The sequence below is a fragment of the Saccopteryx leptura genome, chromosome 8 (genome assembly GCF_036850995.1).
Source record: "Saccopteryx leptura isolate mSacLep1 chromosome 8, mSacLep1_pri_phased_curated, whole genome shotgun sequence".
Classification (NCBI taxonomy): domain Eukaryota; kingdom Metazoa; phylum Chordata; class Mammalia; order Chiroptera; family Emballonuridae; genus Saccopteryx; species Saccopteryx leptura.
In genome coordinates this window covers 69,002,728-69,020,839 of record NC_089510.1, presented here as the reverse complement: position 1 = coordinate 69,020,839, position 18,112 = coordinate 69,002,728, and positions in this window count along the sequence as shown.

Below are 18,112 nucleotides of genomic sequence, written 5' to 3'. Positions count from 1 at the left end.
GGAGGGCGGCGGCGGCAGGAGTCGGAGGCTGAGGGTTGCGTCCACCGGGCGGCGGGGCAAGGTGCAGGTTGCTGCGGCCACGCCACCCTCGCAGCGCGCTCCGACCGCGCCGGCCCCTCGGTTTTCCCCCACGGAGCCCAGCGCCGCACGGCGGGAGCTGGTCGGGGGAGGGGCGCTCCGTGAAGCTCCGGCCCACGGCGTCCCCCTGGCGGGGTGGGGTGGGAACGGAGCTCCTTTGTGAGGTCTCCTTTCTTCCCTGTTTGGGGATTCTGCCGAGGGCGGGGATGGGAGGACGATGCGGGGCCCGAGATTGCCTTGAGCTTAGGCGCCAGAGCTGTCTACGTCGCGAGGTGTCAGCCGCGGGGGGAGGGGACGCGGTGCTGCGTGCCGTCCTGCACACCCCGCACTGCATTCCCGGGCTGAGGTCTCAGATAAAGGGGAGGAGGCGCCCCAATCCCCTGCTCAAGGATCCACTTCCTATTCCTCAGGCTCTAGGATGGGGGAGGGCCGCGGCCCAGACCTCCTGGAGTGACTGGAGTGACACCCCCCCCCCCCCCCCCCCCCCGTCACTCTCCTTTTTAGCAGGAGTGTGGAATGGGGGCTCTGACGGAAGAGGTAAGACGTCGCCCCCTACTGGGTCCGCAGAGAGGGCAGGATCGTGGACTTGCAGTGGGGCGCGGGGGCAGGGAGCTGCACAGTGACCAGGGACACTTGGTGTGTGTGCCCCAGGCGAAAGATTTCGAGGGACCTCTTGAACCCAGAAATCCAGGGTACATAAGGCACTCTATTGGCTGTGCCGGGTGCAGCACACCGCACATGCCTGTCCACGTGTGTCCAGATAGCCTGGACAGCCTGCATGCACACCTCTCTCCTTTCACTCACACACGGAAACAGCCGGCAGGGGCACCCTCCACTTACCAAAGCCACACCCCCACCATGTGTCCAAGTCACCTCCCTTACTTAGGTTCACACATCTTCGGTTACAAGACCCTCCCTGGCCCCACCTTCCAACCCACATACCCTAAGAGGTGGGGGGAAGGGATGCGAAGAAGGAAGGACAAAAGCCATCCTCTTCCTTGCAGGCGCCTCCCCCTAGTGCATTCCTACCTGGGCGGCTTAACCAACCCAGTGACCTGTCGTATCTGAAAAGGCTGGCATGTCTTCAGACTCCTGAGCAGGGGTACAAATAGGAGTGGGCCATCCTTACAGCAGAGGAAGAAAGAGGGTACTCAGGAGGGGTCAGGTTTTCCTGGAGGCGCATGAGGACTAAAGGGAAGTGAGGTCTTAATCTGCCCAGTCTTGGTTAATTACACACACTCCTGGGGGTAAATTAGATCTCCATGTTAGTGCTTAGAAAGGGAAGCCAGTGGGAGGGGGTGTTGCAGTTTGAGGAGAGGAGAGGTAGCTCTCCCTTACCCCCCTTATCTCATCTGCCCCAGATGACCCATTTTTATTTAATTTTTATTTATTTATTCATTTTAGAGGAGAGAGAGAGAGAGAGAGAAGGGAGGGGCAGCAGGAAGCATCAACTCTCATATGTGCCATAACCGGGCAAGCCCAGGGTTTCGAACCGGCGACTTTGGCATTCCAAGTCGATGTTTCATCCACTGCACTACCACAGGTCAGGCCCCAGATGACACATTTTGTGTCCCTTTCTATGCCTGAACTCAGAGTAGGGACAGGTAGGGAGAGCAAGCTGCTCTGGGCTGTGCTCAACCCCTAACTGCCTCCCTTTCGTCCAGGGAGACCCCAGGAAGCAGGAACCTAGAGAGCAGCCCTTAGATCTAAGCCTGGGTGGCCAGACCCTTGATTAGAACCTGGAAAGTCTGGGGCAACTGGGGTAGTGCAGTGGGAAGGGCATAGATTTAGAGTGCAGGCAGAACTTGGGGTCAGCGCCCAGCTTCTGTGACCTTGGGTATGTTGACCTTTCTGTGCCTTGTGCCCTCATCTAGAGAAAGATGTAGTAATCTTCCTACCTTATGAGACTCTTATGAACATCAATCAGTTAATATGTGTAAGTGCTAGGATCATAGTAAGTCCTCAAAAATGTCAGCTTCAAATTAATATGAAGTTTAAGTAAAATATAGGAACAGATAGGAAAATGCTGAATAGTGCTTGGCACATAACAGGGTTCAAAGAAACCAAAGCAGTTGAGGAAATCCACCAACCCAATTCCACCCATGGAGATGCTGAACACTTTGATGCAGGCTTAGTCCAGGCCCTGGCCCACTCCCTAGGTAAAGGCTCCTGGGGCCTGGCTGGTTTGAAGGCAATGAGGGTGCGGAAGCTCATTAAAGGGTAAAGAATGCAGCAGGTTGCTGAGGGAGCCTGCTTTCTTCATTTCTCCCTTTAGCCCACTGATCCTGGGTCTGGGTGGGAGGCTCCTTCCCTCCAATATTCATTCATTCATTCTTCAAATATTTGCTAGATATCTATTATGTGCCAGGAACTGTGCTGAGCCCTAAAAGATACTAGGATGAACAAGAACAGAGACAGCTGCTGCTTCAAAGATCTCAGTCTAATAGGGACATGGAGGCTATTTAAACAATCATACAAAGAAATGTATATAATTAGAAGTTGAGGTAAATTGTGCCCATGTGGGATGGCATCACAACTCTAGGGACCTGAGCTAGTCTGGGACAAGGCTGAGGGCCCTCTAACCGGTTACCTGATACCCAGGAGAAGGAGCGAAGCCTCTGTTACCATTCAGGTCTCTTTCATCTTTGGGTGTCTGACCCAGAGTATATCTTCATTCACTGCCTCCCTCCCTCATTCATTTATTTATTCAACATACTTCATTGAGCCCTGGCACATGCCAGTCCCAGTGTGTGGAGCTGGGCAAGGAGAGATGAACCGCTACAGCACCACTCCCTGGCGGTGCACACAGCTCAGAAGAGAACACGGATAGATAAATCAACTAATATGACGTGATGAGGTAAGTGCTACAGCTAGGTAAACACCAGGTACTGGAAGGGACCCAGGCCAGAAATTCTGTCAAACAAGGTTTCCCAAGAAGGCAACTTGAACTAAGCCTTGGAGGCTGTTAGCAGTTAGCAAGAGGGAAGAAGAGAGAAGTATACACAAAGGTTCTGCAGCAGGTAAGAGCATGCCACTCTACTGGTTAGTGTCATTCGTACGGGACCCTGTTCCTTCCTTACTCCAGCTCAGAGGATGTGAAAGGAACAGGGTCATAGACATGACGTTAACCAAGCCTACAATTCCCCATAATTCATCATCAGCGAGGGCCATTTGCTCCCCACAATCCAGAGGGTCAGTCTTGGGCACCTGGTCCCAGCAGTTCTACAACTCCAGTGTTTTCTAGGCACTCTGTAGGTTGCTACTTCTGCAGTCCTCTGCTCTACCTCTTCCCTGCTGCAAGGCACATTTGCCCACCAGCATTTCTGGACCATGGTGCATTCTATCCCCATTTCCACAGAAGAGCTAGAAGAGATTACGTGGCTTACCTGAGGTCACAGAGGCAGTCAATGGCAAAGCAAGATTCAGATCCGACCTAACCCATCCATGCTTCTGTTTTCTTCCCACTATATTAGGGTACCTTGGATGAGGGCCCAGGGGAATCGGAAATGCTACTCCTGGAGGGCACACGCAGGCCCTTCCTGGGTGCTGGGCTCGGGGCCACTTCAGAGTGATACTCTCCCCCACAGGAAGGGGGCTCTGTGCGCAGGAGCAAGGGCTGCCTGGGCTCTCCTTTCTCTGAGAGGGGAGGGGAGAGAGAGGAGGAGAGCAAGGGTGGGGGCCCCAGGTGCTGAGGGCACTTGTCAGTCCAGTCCAGGAATGGTAGAGGGTTCCAGCTTGGGGGTGGCAGCACAGGTCGGACAGGCAAGCAGCTCTGTCCCTCTGCTTTCCCTCTCCCCCCTCTCTGTTTCCCATTAATTATTCCCATCTCATGGAAGAGAAATGAAAACAGGCTCAGGATCTGGCTAGAGGCCTGCTGTGACATCAGCCCCGAGGTGGCTGCGCTGACCCTGATGGTTGGGGGCTGGGGAAGACCCTCTGTTCCACTCTGTCCTGGCCTGACAGGGAGAAGGAGAGAGGCAGGAGACAACTCGCCCTTCTCTGGGCACTGCACCTCAGTAGGTGAGAGCAGTGCTTGCCTGAGGGGTCCAGGAAAGGGCGTGTCTGAGGAATGTGGGGGGTACAGGAGCTGGCTCTCTTTGGACACCGCTGCCTCCCACACACCCTGCCACTCCTTCCCCACAGCCACCCCAGCTCCACTCACAGGCACTGTTCTCCCATCATTCTCTCCACTTCCCCTTGCAGCCATCTCCTCTATTATTGAAATCTTCCCTCATACCACCTTCTTCCCACCCTGACCTCCCCGGCACCCTTTCTGAGGCTAGGGTTCACAGTCAGGCTACTTCTAGGACTTGGTTCATTGTCAGCCAGATTCTTCTTGGTTTTTACACGCAGACCTCCTCTTTCATTCCCAGCTGGCCTCCAACAGCAGAGCGGGCTCACCGCTTTGATCCTCGTTATCAGGTAGCCATCTCCTCCAAGACTGCAAGTCTGATATCCCAGGCTCCCATCACTTCCTCCTGTCTTCCCAGTTTGGAAATCTCTGGTCCCCACACCCCGTTTTCTCCTGAGCAGAGAGCCTTCTGGCGTGTACTTCTTTTCCTGCCCAATCTGGACTGCTCCTAGTCCCAGACATTCCCGCCATGATCTCTCTGAGCAATCCTTTTCTTGTTTTGCTGACTTCCCATTAGCAGCTGGTACAGACTTTTCTACACGACTCAAGCCCCGACTGGACTACTTCCTCACAGGCACTGAGCCTCCGACGATGAGATAAGTGAGGCACCCTCAGGAACCCTAGAGTTCAGTGGAGGAGAAAGATAAGTAACAGGGTGACCTAAGAATATTACAGGTGTCCCTGATGGGTTTTGAGGAAGAGAGTGACATCTTGTGAACAGTTATTTTGGGAAGTGAAGTGAGGCAGGTGTGGGCTGGATTGGAAGACAAAGAGATGGTGGCAGGAAAGCAGGGAAGAAGGCCACAGTCTAGGTGAAGGGTAATAAGGTCCTGGGTAGAAATGAGGTGAGGAGGAGGTGCTGTAGGGATGGCAAGGAGGGGGCAGGTAGGAAGGATCTGATCTTACAGTAATAAGTAGCAACATGCTTAGTGACTGATAGGGTGTGGGGAGGGGAGAGACGGTAAATATCTGAGCCTGGGTGATTCTCAGGACTGGAATTTGGGTATACTTTGGCACCATTTATTGGATTCAGAAAGCACAGGAAGAAGAACAATATGTGTGGAGAATAATGGGTTCAGTTTGAAGCTTTCAAGGGGAGATGCCCACAAAGTCACTGAATATATGATCTGGAGCTCAGGAGTGAGGTCTGAGCCAGAGTATTAGGCACAGCATGGAGACTAGGGATGAAGTTCAGAGAGTGGGCAGGATTGCCCGGGAGAGTTGTAGAGAGAAGAGAAGAGGCTGAAGTAGGTGTATGGGGAATGCCCTCCCCCCCAAACTGCTCCTACAGGCATCCTTCATGCTTCTTTGAGAGTTTTTATCACACTGCATTGTAAATGTTCCTGTTTGTTTTTGCTGCTCCTTAAGGGAGACACCACATCTTTTTTTTTTAATTTTTCTTTTTATTAATTTTTAGAGAGGAGAGAGAGTGAGAGAGAGAGAGAGAAGGGGGAGGGAGGAGCAGGAAGCATCAACTCCCATATGTGCCTTGACCAGGCAAGCCCAGGGTTTTGAACCGGCGACCTCAGCGTTCCAGGTCGACGCTTTATCCACTGCGCCACCACAGGTCAGGCAAGGAGACACCACATCTTTATAATGCATATTTCCTAGGGAGATGAGCATAAGATAGGGGCTCAGTGATGCCTGTGAGATGGATAGATAACACTGGGGAACAATTTTTTTTTCATTTTCTGTTGCATGTGGTTTTAGAACTGTTTCTATATATTTCTGCATCGCTGATTCCAAATCTGAAATTTGTTTTTTGGTGCATGCTCTAGTTTTTAATTTCTTTTTGTTACAGTTAATGGCATGCATTGGTTTTTAAATTGGAGTTAAAGGGCAACAACTCTTGGATTGAACATAACCACAAGGCAATTAATGTTTTACAAACATCACTTTTCCATAATTGTAGTTGTTTTTAAATGTAAAAAATTATTATCTGATAAAAACACCATCTTATTTTGTTTTAAGATTGAATCATGGCTTCTTCGAGTAGCCATAAATGTAAGAATAGTCCTGATACCTTCTGTTATATATGTGGCTGTTACACACTTCAACGTCAAAGGCGCAATATTTCATCATTTGTGACACGTGCATATATTGCCTATTTTCAAGTTTCCCTTGGTGATCAAGACAAGAATTGGGCTCCTCATATTGTGTGTCATAATGGTGAGAAAATGCTTCGTGACTGGACAAAAGGAAAATGCAAAAGAATGCCTTTTGGTATTCCCATGGTTTGGCATGAACCTAAGGACCACAGCAGTGACTGTTATTTCTGTCTGATCTATACAAAGGGCATCGGCAAGAAAAAATAGCATATGATCGCATATCCTAATATTCCTTCAGCAATACAACCTATCCCACACTCTGAGACACTCCCGGTTCCAGTTTCCAATGGTTTTATTTCTTGTAAGGATAAGAAAGTGAACATGGTGATCAAGTGTATTTTGATAAGATGCATGAGGAAATGGTTGTAGAATCTGAAGGGTCTTCTTCTGATGCCAAGCAGTCATTAACCCCTCAGCAGTTTAGCCAACCCAAATTGAATGACTTAGTAGGAGATTTGGGCCTATCAAATAAAGCAGATGAGTGGTGGTAAATTTCCTGCTAGAACAATAGAGAGGTTTCACGAAGTATCCTTGCTTTCTGTGTTTGTGGGATAGCCGAGCTCGGGAGAAACACTGGACACAGAAGGAGTGGCCAAAATGTGAATGAAGCTCTTGGAAGTAGGGAAGCAAAATATTGTGAATGAACCTGTAGTTAATCGACACAGGATCATTTTTCCCCCACTTTACATCAAACTTGGCTTAATGAAGTAGTTTGATGCTTCATTCTCTTTGAATAGAGAAAGTGAATGCTTTCAACATATTATTTCTGCTTTTCCTGCCTTGTCTTTCGAGAAGATAAAAGCAGGTATATTCGATGGACCTCAAATTTGAACCCTCATACGTGATGAAGAATTTGCCAGGAAGATGAATAAGGAGGAGAAAGCAGCATGGCAGTCTTTTGTGGCTGTTACAAAGAACTTCCTTGGCAACAAAAAAGCAGAAAACTATGAACTTCGGGTTCAAAGGATGCTGTTGGCTTTCTGTGACATTGGATATAACATGAGCGTTAAGATTCACTTCCTGAACAGTCACCTTGATAAGTTTCCCAAAAATCTTGGAGCTGTTAGTGATGAGCAGACTACTGCTAGAGCATCAAACGAGATTGTTCTCAACAAGTACACAAATACAAGAGCTACAAATGCAAATTTTTGCCTGAATAGAATTTAAATAAGTTTTGTGCAAATTTTATGATTAAAATAAATGTTTTAATATGTTCTATTTTGAAATTGTAGACAAATTCTGATGCAATCATATCTTTTAGTGTATTTACTGTATTATACAAATTATTATATTTTCACAAAGATGATGCCCAAGAAGACATTCTACTTCATTATGTTAAAGTAAATGTTGAAAATTTTACAATAAGATGAAAACCTAAAATCTTGAATTGCAAAAACACAGTAGCTTACAGGAAAAAAACTAATGTCAGATTTGAGATCAGCACACCCGAATTAGGTAAGAACAAGTGTTTTTGTGGATGCAACAAAAATTTTGTTCCCCAGTATAATAATATAATGTGTTGAGGGCTAACCACATGCTAGGCACCATTCTAAGTGTTTTACATTTAGTAATTCATTTAATCTTCAGGACACCTATACATTTCTGACTCTCAATGGACATGTACTCTTACCATTTCCATTTTACAAATGGGGAAGCTTAACTAAGAGAAGTTAAGTAACTTTTCCAAGGTCACAGAACTAGTATGTGGCAGAGCCAAGATTTGAATTCAGGTAGTCTAACTCCAGAGCTGATGTTTTTTATTCCCACACTATTCTGCTTCTCAAATAAAATCTTAGAATAAACACAACTATTTTGATTATAATTATTGAATGCTTACAGTGCCAGGCACTGTGCTAAGAACTTTATTAGATTTAATTCTATATAAATGAGTTAATGGATGAATATATTGATGGATGGAGTTAACTATATATGTATGTGTATACCAGTAGATGAATGGATGGGTGAATGAATGAATGAATGGGTAGATGAGAAAGTAAATGGGTAGATAGGTAGAGGGATAGATGGATAGACAAGTGGATGTATGCATAAATGAAGAATAGTTGAATGAATGGATGATTAGGTGCATGGATATGGGGATATATAGGTGGATGTATAAATGGTAGGATGAATGAAAGAATAGGTGTTTGGATGAGAGAATGTGTAGGTGGATGGATAGATGGATGGATAGATATGTGAATTGATGGAAGAATAAGTGAATGGATGAATGATAGAAGGATGGATGGAAGGATGAAAGAGAAATAAGTAGGTTAATGGATGAATAAATAAATGAGTAGATAAATGAATGGGTGGATGGAAAGATGAACAAAATAGTAGGATGAATGAATGGGTAGACAATGGCTATATGGATGAATGAATGGACAATTAGATGATTAGGAGTCGGGCTGATTGGATGAATGGATGGTTGGATGGATCAAGAGGAATGAATCACACATAATCATAACCAGGCACCAAACTTGGTCCTTAACCACTTACCTTCACCCCTGAGTACAGAGACATCCTGAAATGGATTCCAGTCATCCTGACTCCTTTCCTCCTCTTCTGCCTTGATATCTAGGGAAAGCACCTTTCAAATAAGAAGCCTAGGAAGAAGGCAAGTGGTTATTATTGTGGGGTTCCTCCCTCTGTCCCTATTATGGTATCTTTAATAGGTCTACCCTGGAGTCCCCCGTATCTGAGCAGATGCCAGGGTTGGACGGTTGTGATTAGAGTAGGAAACTAATAGGTATCACAGAAAGTGTTAAGGGTACAGTGTCAGGGGTGACGGGTGTTCTGTGGGTCTGGCAGGACAACCATATCTATTTTCAGGTAGAGAAGGGGTTTTAGGAGGTAACAGGCAAGACTAGACAGAATGAAGCCTTGCTGAGTTAAAAGGCAGGATCCATCTCTGAAGGCATCCAGTTGTAAGCCCTTGGCTCTACTGCATAGGAGCTGTGTGGCCATGAACAACTCAGCCTTTCTGAGTTTCCTTACCTGTAAAATGAATTCATAACATCTATCTAACGTGGTCACTGAGAGAATGAAACAAGATGATGCAAATAAAGTGTGCGGCATGTGGAAAACCTTTAACAAATGCTTTCAGAAAGTAATCAAGTGCCCTGGCCAGATAGCTCAGTTGGTTAGAGTGTCAACCTGACATACAAAGGTTGCAGGTTCAGTCCCCAGGCAGGGCACATACAGGAACAGATCGATGTCTCTGTTTCTCTCCCTCCCCCCCCCTTCCTTCTCTATCTAAAATCAATAAATAAGTTTAAAAGAAGTAATAAAGTATGTATATTTCATTTTTTTCCCCTGGGGGAAGTTAAAAGTAAGAGACCTGTGCCCTGTGTCTGTTTAGGAAGAAGTGTGGGGTTGGGGGGACAATGACATAGGTCTAGAGTCCCCATGGCCTCTGAGTACAGCACAGCTTCGTGGAACCTCCTTGAGAAGCTCCTCCTGCTTCCTGCCCCATAAGCTCCTTCCCCAGCCCTGAGCAGAAAGAAGTGGCATCAGTGTGCAGGAGGAATGGGAATTGGCCGTGGACCCCTGAGGGGTCCCAGACACCTCCACACACAGCCCCTGACCTTCCCTCCCTGGGTCAGGTGCCAGCAGGCAGGGCACCCAGCGCTGTGTTTAACAAAAAGATCTGCTTGTTATGGAAGATGAGCATGCAGACCCTAGCCCCAGAATGGCCCTGGGAGGAGAGGAGGCGGGTTCTTCCCCTGCCCTGGCATGGACCTTCTGCCACAGCCAGACCTTAGAGTGGAGCATGTGGATTACAGTGTGGGGTTGAGGGGGACAGAAACGGGATTTCTATCTTTTCCTTTCTGGTTGCTTTCTTTCACCTTATTTGTCTCACTCTATTTCCATTTTCAGATGGAAGAACAGAGGCTGGGGCTCTTGCCTTAGGTTTCACAGACACATTAAATATTAAATCGCTGGACATTTAACTGCTGGGCGCTTTCTCCTGCTAAACTGGGCTTGTCCTGGATTTGAACATAGGTTATATGAATGGAGGAGAAGAGCATGACTACATCTTATACTAGACATTTTACGTTGTTTCATCCCCATAGCAACCCTGTGAGGTTGTAAGGAAAATATTATTATCCCATTTTACAGATAAGGAAACTGAGGCATGGGGAAGTAACTTACCCAAGGTCACATGCCTGTAAAAGTTAGAGCCTGTATCTAAACGAGGGTCTCTGACTCTTGATCAGAGAAGGGGCCTTGAGGACAAGGACTACAAGGGTCTGGAATGAGAGGCAAGAGGCTCTAGCGGCACGGGGAGGAGTGGGGTGCCGTTTTGTTTGACTCGGCGCCAGGCCTCCTGGCTCCACATGCAGCTCTGCGCCAGGAGCCCGGCTCTGCATGTGCAAAATGAAGATGCTGAACTGGTGCCAGCAGAGCCATACCCAACCCCAGCCCCCACCCGAGGGCTCAGGAAATGACACACCTGAACTGCAGAACAGATTGTTGGACCTGTCTCCAGGATTACCTCCCAGGGGAGGGGCTGCAGCTGGTTGCTGAGCAGCCCCCAAGGAGGCAGGAGGGTCAGGCCTCCTGGCCGAGGTGAGCCCTCCAAGAGGACCCAGCCCCGCAATGTGGTGTGCTGGACACATCAGCCTGTGGGTCAGATGGCTGGGGCTCAAGTTCTGCTGTGTGATCTTAGACAATTTGCTAAATCTCTCTGGGCCTCATACTTTTTTTGTTTTATAAACAGAAGGAGACATTTTTTCTGCCTACTTTCTCAGCACAGGGCCTGGAGAAGAGACCTCCTACCCCATACCCCATGGTGGTCTCACTCTGTGTCAGAGTAGTCTCCAGAGAGAGGTGGGGCACAGGGATCTCTGCCTGATTTTTCTAGGGGCTGCCTGTAACTTTTTCCACAAATCTGGCTAGGCATAAGGGACAGTTTCCTCTTGAAACCCTTGCTGTGATACCTGAAACACAGAGCTTTTCCTGCTCCTGGGCTAGAGACTGTTGGGGAAGGGCAGGCGAGGATGGCTAGTGAGATGGGAAGTTGCTCTAATTTGAGAGCTAAGCTCTACTGTGGGCAGGGCTGAGCTCTGGGCTCAACTCTAGAACATCACCTGCCCCTGGCACAGGTAGGGTGACTGAGGCTCCAGTGGGACAGCCAGCGGAGCCCAAGCTCCCAGGGCCTCAGGCCTGAGGACAGAGCTCTGAGTGGCGAACCTCCGGCCGCCCTGGGCGATGCAAGCTGTGTGCATGCTGGGAGTGCCCAGGGGAGGGGAGAGAGCTGTTGTCATTTCAAGTGTGTGCTGGACTCCGTCCCTTCTCCTTCCACGCCGGCCCTGGCTGAGGCAGCCGCTCAGGCAGAAGGGAGGTGGGGGGAGGGGAGGGCAGAGCTTTGCAAAGGAGGAGGCAGGAATTCTGGTTGGAAATCATTCAAATGAGGCTATGAAACCAGAACCCTGTCTCAGAACAAATTGGCCAGATTTGGCCTGGGGGAGGGGGGTTACAAGGGGAGTGGAAGAGGTTGGGCCCCGGCTGAGGGGGTGGGATTGGCAGGGCTCCTACTCCTGTTCCCTAGAGGAGCCCAGGCCTAAACTGTGATGGGCAGAAGGGGGCGATCGCACCCCCCCCCCATTGCCTGTCATGATATCAGACGGAGAAGCCAGCCCCACCCCGGCCTCCCCCGACCCCCAGCCCGCCACCCATCTAGCCTGTCCTGGAGGAGATGGAGCTAGTCCATCACACACTCTTTAGAACTGCCCAGCTGTCACAATGCTCCTGTCCTCAGTCCTGCTCTGCCTCCGAAGCAGAGAAGCCCCTACAGCTCCATCATCTCCATCGTCTCCATCATCCCTAGAATTCAGTCAAGATTTCTGTTTCCCTTGTAAGTCCCTTGCTCTGTGCTGAGCCCTGGGATAAAGGGTGAACTCGGACAAGGTTAGGTAGGGAGGTGTAACTTTAAAAATGGATTCTCATTCCTTTTTTTAACTGGGGAGGTGTCTGGCGGGCCTCTCACAGAGCAGGGCTGCCTGGGCAGCTTGGGGAATGCCTCTGCTCCCCAGTCATGGGCTGGAAACAGAGGAAGGGTGGGCAGTGCGGGTTCACACGGGGTCAGGCAGGGGCCTGCCGCTGAGGAAAACCAAGGCCTTCAGAGACTCATCAAAGGAGCTGCTGTGTGAAAGAGGCAACCTTGAAGGGGTCACTGGGTTCACACTGCCTGGAGAGGGTGAAGGCCTGGTCTGACTGGGGGCTGGGGGAGGGGGCGAGGGGCAGGCTGGGCGAGGGGACAGGCTGGGCGAGGGGCAGGCTGGGCGAGGGGACAGGCTGGGCGAGGGGACAGGCTGGGCGAGGGGCAGGCTGGGCGAGGGCGCAGCTAGGCGCGGGGCAGTAGACTCCTCATCCAGCTCTGGCTCCCTGTCCAGCTGGCCACCCAGCCACAGGCGGAGCTCCAGAGAGGTCTGTTCCAGGGAGAAGCTCTGTCTGCCTGCCTGTTGTGGTCTGGGTGTCTTGGCCCCTTCTCAGAGAGGAAACGGGGTTCCTCGACCAGCCTGCCCCCATACCTTCATGTTTCCTCAAGGGCCAAAATCATTGTCAGAGCAAGAGGGAAGCAGGATGCAGACTAGCTGGAACCCTCCCCACCCCCCACCCCTGCTTGCCCGGATCTTTCCCTACTCTGATCCTAGCCCTGGGGTCTGTCTGGCTTGCTGCTCCTTCAACACTGCCTACATCGTGCAGGGTTCTGCCTTCTTCCCTTGTGATTCAAATCTCACTCTGTGGAGAGGGCACCAGAGACTGATCGGGCGCCCTGTCCCACTTTTCCCCAAGCCCACTGACCATCGGAAGATCTCACTCCCCACTATCTCCAGTGTGGACGGCTCACAGGCCTCTCGTGCTTCCCCTCCTGGAGTTATTAGAGGCCCCAGGATTCTCTCTGCTTGGCCCTCAAGGTGGATTCCCAGGTCTTCACTGACCTGCCTGCTTCCTTGGAGTATGGGTCTTACTCACCACTGCTGACACCCCCACCCCCCTCAGTGGTCTCAGAATCCTCCCTGTCCTCTCCTAGCCCCAGTGTGGACTGCGCATGCCCTAATGGGAACCTTAGAAGAAAGTCACTTCTGAGGGAATGAGGGGGGGTAACCGTGGCTCATCACAGGAGGGACATGGGCTGGACCTGGACATCCACTCTCAACCCCTCCTCTCAACAGAGGGGGCCACTGTGGCGGGTGAATGAGCTGGAGGGGGGTGGGAGGGGCAGAGGTGGTGGGGGAACTGGTCTTGTGTTGTTCTTGGCTTGGAGCCCCCAGCCCCAGGGAAATCCTGACTCTGTGGAAAACTGAGCAGGCAGTCAGGCAGGGGAGGAGGATTTGGAAGAGGAAGAGGAGGAGAAGGGGGAGGAGGACCAAGGGCTCAGGGCGAGGTGGGGGTAGGGACTCCTCTCATAAATCAATCCCACCAGCTCTCAGTCCTGACAAAAACCAGAGACCCAGCATCCCTTGGGGGCCGGGGCCGGGGAGGGGGGTTCAGCTCATCCAGTGGGCTTAGGGGAGGAAAGGATGAAATGAGGGGCAGCATCTTGTTCAGAGAGACCTGCTCCCCAAAAAAACAACAACAGGTGTGTGTGTATCAGAGGAGGAGTCTGAGAAAACTTCATAACTACAGAAGCTGAACCAGGGTGGGTATGACAAATTGATGGAGAAGGGAGGGAGTACCCCACTGGTCAGCAATTCAGAACACTTTTATCACCTTGAAATGTGGCCTCCTTCAACTGCTAAGGAACCGTGTGACTTCAGACAAGTTGTTTCAGCTCTCCAGGCCTCCCCAGATGGCTGAGCGTGCGGGATGGGTCCAGTCCCACCGTGGTGTCTCCTGACACCCCATGACAGCCTTTCTCAGTGCTTGGCAGGGGGGGAGAACATTGCTCTGGAGCTGGCAGGCCAACAGTTAAGAGTGTAGGCTGTGACCTGTGGAGGAACAGTGGATAAAGCATCGACCTGGAACGCTGAGGTCGCAGGTTCGAAACTCTGGGCTTGCCTGGTCAAGGCACCTATGGGAGTTGATGCTTCCTGTTCCTCCCCCTTCTCTCTCTCTCTCTGTGGCTTCGGGTGGATCACAGAACCTCTCAGATCCTCAGTTTCTGCATCTGTCCAATGGGCATAGTAATGCCTCCCCAGCATTGCTGTGATGCCAGTGAGTGAGACAACATATGTGTGAGTGAGACAATGTGTACTAAAGGGCCTGGTACGATAGAACATCAGCCAAAGATCATTGTTATTTTGTTTCTACCTCTTGGGTATTTGCAAGTCTCCCAGCCTTCCAAGGATCACTGCTTTCCTTTAACATGTACATAGCATAATAATCAAGTCGTTTCCATTCTCAAACCAGTGACCTTGACAACCTCACAACCCACCCCCTCAATATTTGCAAGGACTCCCGAGGTGTCTGTGCTTCCGCTCCCACTCACCCCTCTGCCATGGTGTTTTCCTGCAGTTGCCCCACTTGGCCAGTGCCCCACAGTCTGGACTTGTGCCTTGTGGACCATAACCAAAGTTCTGGGCTATGGAAGGACGATGCAGCCAGCATGGTGCAGCCAACCACGTGCACTTGAACATCAGCTGCACTGTCCTAACCACTTCCCTTAGTCTTGCCAGTCACTGAATTCTTCCTGCAGAGTCCGGCCTTTTCTGAGCCCTTCCCCTCTCGGTACCCCTCACAGTGTTCTGCTCCTGCCTCTTATTCCATCCACCTCAGAACCCTGTGGGTATTGACAGAGCCCCTCAGCACCCTCTTGTGTTGTCCTCCAGAGCCTGCCGAGCCTGGGCCTCACCTGGTTTCATTTCAACCAGACCCCCATTCTGATACAAGATATTTCAACCAGCAAGAGGAGCCGAGCTTTTTTTCTTTTAAGATTTTATTTACTAATTTTAGAGAGGGGAGAGAGAGAGAGAGAGAGAAGAAGAAGAAGAAGAAGAAGAAGAAGAAGAAGAAGAAGAAGAAGAAGAAGAAGAAGAAGAAGAAGAAGAAAGAGAGAGAGAAAGGAGAGGAGCAGGAAGCATCAACTCCCATAGGTGCCTTGACCAGGCAAGCCTAGGGTTTTGAACCAGCAACCTCAGTGTTCCAGGTCGACACTTTATCCACTGCACCACCACAGGTCAGGCAAAAGGGGATGACTTTTGAGGCCTATTCTGTGCCTCTGAGAGAATGATGAAGGGCAGCACTGTGTTTATTTCCTTAAAAAAATAATGTTTCTTTCATATCATTTCATATCTTTCATATCAACTATGTGATAATTATTATTTCCCAGGAAAGGAGCTTTGACCAATCCATCTTCTGCCCTAAGCTCGCCTCCCAACCCACGGACTCATCTCCTGCAGGGGTCCCCAAACTTTTTACACAGAGGGCCAGTTCACTGTCCCTCAGACCGTTGGAGGGCTGCCACATACAGTGCTCCTCTCACTGACCACCAATGAAAGAGGTGGCCCTTCCGGAAGTGCAGTGGGGGGCCGGATAAATGGCCTCAGGGGGCTGCATGCGGCCCGCGGGGCCGTAGTTTGGGGACGCCTGCCTAGAATGTATATGTGGGTGGTTAGGGAGTGGAGTGGTATTGGCCCAGGCCACTCCAGGTCCTTATTCTTGAGTCTGAACAGACCCACTGGGCTGGGCCACGCTGAGGGCACAGCTTGGGGTGAATAGGAGGGGGTGGGTATGATCCTCCCCTTGAGGCTTCTAGCTGGGGTTCCATTTCTGGGGAGGTCTTGCTTTCCTTTAGGACTTCATAACTTGAAGCAGATATAAGGGTCTGTGCCTTATGATGCATGGGGAAAGGAACTAAGAGACCTAAGAGGGCCTGGACTCTGCTGGGTGACTCTTGTGGGGACCAGTACCACTGCTGTCTGAGGCATGGGCTCCCCATGGTGAAGGAAGCATGAGGAACCTGGAGGAGAGGGATGGCTGGTATTCCCAGACAGTCCATTTCTTTCTTTCTTTCTCTTTCTCTTTCTCTTTCTCTTTCCCTTTCTCTTTCCCTTCCCCTTTTCCTTCCTTCCTTCCTTCCTTCCTTCCTTCCTTCCTTCCTTCCTTCCTTCCTTCCTTCCTTCCTTCCTTCCTTCCTTCCCTCCCTCCCTCCCTCCCTCCCTCCCTCTCTCTCTTTCTTTCTTTCTTTCTTTCTTTCTTTCTTTCTTTTTCTTTCTCTTTCTTTTTCTTTCTTTCCTCCCTCCCTCTTTCCATCCCTCCCTCCCTTCCCTCCCTCCTTCCCTCTTTTCTTTCCTTCTTTCTTTCTTTCTTTCTTTCTTTCCTTCTTTCTTACTTACTTTCTTTCATTCTTTCTTTCTTTCTTTTTCTTTCCTCCTTCCTTCCTCCCTCCCTCCTTTCTTTCTTTCTTTCTTTCTCTTTCTTTCTTTCTTTCTTTCTTTTTTTCTTTCTCTCTTTCCTTTCTGACAGAGACAGTGAGAGGAACAGATAAGGACAAACAGACAGGAAGGAAGAGAGATGACAAGCACCACTTCTTTGTTGGGGCATCATAGTTTCCTTAGTTGTTCATTGACCGCTTTCTTTATGTGCCTTGACTGGGGGGCTACAGTAGAGCAAGTGACCCTTTGCTCAAGCCAGAGACCTTGGGCTCAAGCCAGTAATCATGGAGTCATGTCTATGATCCCACACTCAAGCCAGAAGAGCCTGTGTGCAAGCTGGTGACCTCAGGGTTTGGAACCTGGGTTCTCTGCATCCCAGGCCAAGGCTCTATCCACTGTGCCACCACCTGGTCAGGCCCAGACAGACCTTTTATAAATACGTCTCCTCCACTAGATGCTAGCCCCCAAGGATGTGGCTAAGTCATGGATGTTGTGGTGGCCCTCTGAGCCCTCTGTTCTTGTGAGGCTTATCTTCACTTGAGTAGCCCCAGGGCTGGAAGGAGTCCAGCCAGTCAATCGGGAATGTTTAGAAAGAACTTTTTTTAGACAGCAGGGTCCCCACTATGCAATCTTCAAGACAAGTGGGCATCCAGCCTCTGGTGACCACTTCCAGGGACCAGGCATTCATTATCTCACAAGACCGGTCCCTCCTGGTTGAGTAGCTAAGTTGATTGAAAAGTTAGAAATGGAGACTCCAACAAGTATTCTTAGCTGGTGCCTCTGTGGGCGTGAAGAGGGATCAGGGAGCAGCTGCTGTGTCTCCCTGAGGAAGGAGGGTAAGGCAGCGCTGCCTGTTTAGGGTGAGGCCCAGGACCTTGGGGAAAAGGCTCAGGTCTGAAAAGCAAAGGGCAGAGGTTGAGTCTTTGCTCTGTCTTTGCTCTACCATTAACGCACTTTGTGGCCTAGAAGGAGTCCCTCCCTTCCCTGGGCCTCAGTTTCCATAACTGTAAACTTTACAGGCTGGATTTGGGGACTTCTAAGTTCCCTGCCCCTGGCAACGGATGCTCTTCCTTGAATCTATGAATAGCTAGTACAGAGGGATCAGGTCTTGGTCCATGGGGGCCGGGCTGGCTGAAAAATGCTCAGAGAATGGGCCTTGTGTGGGATGAGACAAGGTTCCCTTTCATTTCATGAGGCCTTGGCAGCAGCCCAGGGCCCACAGACTTTCCCTTCCGCCAAGGTCAACCTGACCCTGACCTGGGGGGCACAACTGCCTGGGGCAGTTGAGGTCAGAAGCTGGCAACTTAGAGGAACCAAGTGAAGAGGTTCAGATTCCCGTTCCCTGACTGGGGTGAGGGTCTGAGCAACTGAAGTTCTGTGTGCCTCGTGTTCAAGACAGTGACCCAGGGTCCCACCCCCTCTGCAGTCTTGGTGGTCCCTGGAAAGACCTCCATTGGTCTAAGTGTCAGATAAGCCTG